A 4,674-nucleotide genomic window follows, 5' to 3' on the forward strand; every position below is an offset into this window, starting at 1 on the left:
GCCATCAATGGGAGCTGTGCTTTGTTCAAAGTTAACTTGACTCCTTCCAGAATTCCATGGTAGGCCCCATGGAATGGAGCAGTGCTCAGATGACCTCTGAAGTCACTTAGCTTGCAGCAAGTGGAGTGTTGTGGGGTCAAGCACTGGAAGCCTTAACCATAGAAACACAAAGTCCTCTGGGAGCTAGACAGTTCAGGAGGTGGACCCAGGAAGTTGTAATTTTGTTATTCAATCCCATAATTCTGCTATGTCTTTATGAGCTGGCCATAGAATCAGAGACTGGTCCAGGCCAGAAAGAACCTCCATAGGTCATCCAGTCTGACCTCCACCTGTGGTCAGCAGGGACAATGTGAGATCAGGCTGCCCAGAGCCCTGTCAAGCCTCACCTTGAACATCTCCAGGGGAGGGGCCTCAACCACCTCCCTGGGCAACCTCTTCCAGTGTTCCACCACCCTCATCATGAAGAACTTCTTTCTGATATCCAATCTAAATCTGCCCTTCTCTAGTTTGAAGCTGTTACCCCTGTCCTGTCACTGCAGGCCTTTAACAGTCTCTTTCCATCCTTCCTGTAGGCTCCCCTCAGGCACTGGAAGGTTGCTACTGGATCTCCCCAGAGTCTCATTCTCTTTTCTCCCTCTTTTTGGCTCTCAGAGGGAGTCCTTATCTGGTAACACGGGGGACGAAGCCTATTTGTGGCCTTCAGAGGCCTGGCTGAGCAATTTCAGCTAGTTTAGGCCTAATGGAAGTGAAACAAAGGAGGAGGGGGTGCGTGGAGAGGAAAAGAGCACTTGGGCTTGTGGTTTAGTCTAGTTGGGGGAAGGTTTTGGGGGGTTTTCAGGTATCCTGTATATGTATTCAGTGTTAAGGATACACGTGTTCTGTATTTTCCTGTATATTCTTGAATGTAATTCTGTATTTCTCTCCAATGCAATGCGAGTGTCTTGTCTTCACTTCCTTTGGGAGGAAAATTATATCTGACTGCTCTTTAAAGAAAGACATGGAGAAATAACTGCAGTACAGGAGCTGAGCGAACTGCATCAGAGGTCTGTGCAGCAAGTTAGACTGAATGAAAATGGTAACGCTAGATGTGAACAAATAGTGGCAAAATGATGGTGTAAAGTAACAGCATATCTATTTTGCACCCAGAGCAGCCTCTGGAGGAACCAGATGTGGTCAAGGGTATGAAGAACCCTTTAAAGCAAGAGTTGCTTTGCCACAAAACGGTTTGTTTTGATTTAAATAATGCATCGAAGAGCATATGGTTCAAAGCAAATCCACTTCAAACTGTCCATTCTTTGTTTTTTCTGCAGGTCAGAGTGGCGTTTGTACTGCCAGGCCCAACAGACACTGCAGAGTATCTGTGTCACTCAGGATGTACAGTGAGTCAAGCAACTTTGCTGAAAGCAGCACACTTGAATGTTGTTCCTTCAAACTCACATTGGTGGTTGAGGTTCACTGCTTGAATAAATCCAAGCCTTCAGGTTTTATTTGTGACAGATAATCTCGGTCAGACCTTTCGCAGGGTGAATCCAAATTCAAGAACAACCGGGCTTTGACTCTGATTCTTTCCATCCTGGGCTTTAGGTTTTGGCAGTTTCTTAGCCTCTCCCCTCTGCCAGAACTGATAGCATCATACACTTTCTACTTTCCTCCTGCCATCTGGATGCATTCCTGTGTGACCTGCACTAGATTCTATGGTCCTGCTCTGGCAGGGGGGTTGGACTCAATCTCTTCCAGCCCCTTCCAGCCCCTAGCATCCTGTGATCTGTGATCCTGCCACGCTGTAGCCTTCCTAGGGCTGTTCAGTTAGAACAGCTTCTGTGCCAAGGATTTGGGATTTTTCATCATTCAGACTTCTTCGAAGCCACCTAGACAGAAGATTGTTTTTCAGTTGGATATTTTGTTTGTTTTACTGTCTGCCCACTTAACACCACAAGGGAAGAAATTAAAGAGAGGATCTTTATGAACAAGCATATGCTGGGAAGTCACTTCTCTTTTTATGTTGCTTATCTGATGATGTAGGTGATGGATCTTTGGTGCCTACAAATTGCTGTTTGGTAACCAAGAGAGTGTTGCAAACAGTAAAGAACTGTTGGGAGATTGGCGTGAGGATTTTGAGAAAAGATGGGACAAGTAGCATGTGGCTCGAAGCTTACACAGGCAGGTAAACTGCTCACTTCCTTTAACTCCTGCCAGCACCTCAGTTTCTTCTGGGAAAGTCTCCAAGTGCATGTAAAAATCACCAATATTCCTTCTGCACTCGCTCTGAAGAAACTGACTTTTCATCAGGTACAAGAGACAGGGGTTTGCACGCTGTCCAGAACAGGTGATGTCAAGTGACCATTCCTCTATTCTCCTTCACAAGTAACTGTTTTCTAATGTAGTGATCTTCCCCAAGCTAGCTGGAACATACTTCCCGGGTACATGTCTGTAGCAAGACAAATTACTAGGTAAAGAAAATCCTTTGTCAACCAAAATCCTATTCTGTAATGAGTCAGACGTTGCAAAGTCTCTTCTTGACTTGAATGAGATTTGAGTTCTTAAGTCCTTATCTTCACCAGTTTACCTGCTTATCCTTTTAAATCACTCTTAAATTCGTGTTCTTCCTAAAAGCTGCTAGTCCAAAATCCAGAAAGCTGCTCCTCCATCAACAGCTATTACCAGCCAGGTTGAAGATGGCCTGTGCACACAGGATGGCAGGTCACAGGGAGAGACTGGCATGTCTTTAGTGCTACCTGGCTGGTGTCACAAAGCCTTAAATCAGGTCTCCAGCATTCCTTTTGCTATCACTTTGTGTACTCGTGCATCTTGTCAGCAGCTTAGTGAGAGCTGACATCAGCCAAGTACCTGGTTTCCTCAGGCATTTCAGTCCTCTGAGCCTGGGGCTTGCTGCTTCTGAATCTCCTCCAGACAGCTGGGCACTCACCTAACTGTCCTTTGCTTCTTGTTGAGAGTGGAAATATACTCTGGCATACTGGGTCATGTCCTCATCCTAACAAGAGTAGGAAAAGTGTGATGATGCAGTTTTCCTGAGAGAACAAACATTTCTAAGCCTTTAAGCTTACATCAGTAAGTCTCTCTGTCAATCTTCCTGCTGCAGAGAGGAGAAAAAAAAATAAGTTATGAGTCTGTTGCCCATTTTTGATGCTTAGCAGATAAGAAAACCAAAGCCATGCAAGTGTTTGAATAAACATAATAGTTTTCATTTCACTTCCTAGTTTCTCCATTCCATCTGTGATTAGAGAGATAAGAAAGTATTTGGCTGAGTTCTGTTAGCAGTGGAGTTGGCTCTTGGTTAACAAATTCTTATCCCAAGCTGTTCAACAGGTCGCTGTGTTTTACAGCTTTCCTTCACAGTCTGTTTTTTATTATTCTAATGCATTAGCCTAGCTCCTTAAAATTTATTTCTTTTCAAACATGTTTTGGGGAGAGTTTGTTCCTTGTTGTGCACGTACCCCCAGTGGAGATGGGACTGCTGGATAATTTTGACCCTGCATAGGCATGGGTTTTGTCATTGTTGAGACCTGCCTGCCTTGGTAGCTGGGCTTTACCAGAGCAAGGTAGGCTTTAAAGTATAGTTAAAGCTTCAAATTAATAGGAATTCCTTGTGCAGTTTCCCAGGAGACTAAGCCATGTGCTGTACGACAGCAAGGAGCTCTAGAAAATAAGTTAATGACACTGTAAAAAGATCCAGATCTTCAGGAGTTAACTACTCTGCTATTAATGTTCTGTTCTACCTTTGTTACTAAAAAGCAACAAAAACAAACAAACAAACAAACAAGAACCCCACACTACAAACAAACAACAAGAACCCTAAAAATAATTCAATATCTTTTTAAATCCTATGCTATCAGTCTCAACACTTCTTTTTTGATGCTTCTCCCTCCTCTCATCTTTTCTGAAAGCCTCCTGATTGACACCTTTATTTGTTCACTTCCAGATCTCTGTGTAATACAAACATTACAGGAAGAAAACCAGTGTAGCTCTTCCCAGACAGAAGGCATTTTCTTCCAGGCTAGTGGTAGCGCAGGCTGCTTTTACCTTCCTAAGTGCTTCAGAGCTCTCCTGGGAGAACTCAGAAACCATTTAACTCAGAATCAGCTCTTCTCCTGTGTTATTATAAATGTTGTTTGTCTCTACTTGTTTTGCTGATTAACATTTAAAAGAAGGTTTCTGACTGAGCGTATTTGGGCCTGCTGCTGTATCCTAAATCCCCACTGGTCTTGGACTGGTCTTGTCCCCTTAGTCTAAGAATCCATATGGAAACCCTTCCCAGCAAAGTCAGTGTACAGATTCAAAAGGAGTTTTCAGCCTGTGATAACCTTCCCTGTAACCCAAAGTCATGAAGAAGTGGGCTGGAATTACGATGTTTGACTCTCTTGGGGTCTGACAGGAAGAAAAGGGTTTTTTGGAGTTTCCCATAAAACCCTGAAGTAGTGAAATCTTTCACTCCCTCCTCTTTTCAGCACTGTTAGTGATGTCTTTGGGGTTGTTTTTTTCATGTTTGTATTCAATGAGCGTTAGAGTTAATTTTTATCTCCTGAGTAGTGCTCAGCTATGACATTTTCTATCTTGTCACAATGTGGTTTTGTTCAGTCCCATTTGTCTCTCCTACTGAAAGCTCCTTAGATGCTGCTGTTGATCACAGAATCACAGAATGGTTGGGGTTGGATG

This window comes from Dryobates pubescens, chromosome 1 (assembly GCF_014839835.1).
Source record: "Dryobates pubescens isolate bDryPub1 chromosome 1, bDryPub1.pri, whole genome shotgun sequence".
Classification (NCBI taxonomy): domain Eukaryota; kingdom Metazoa; phylum Chordata; class Aves; order Piciformes; family Picidae; genus Dryobates; species Dryobates pubescens.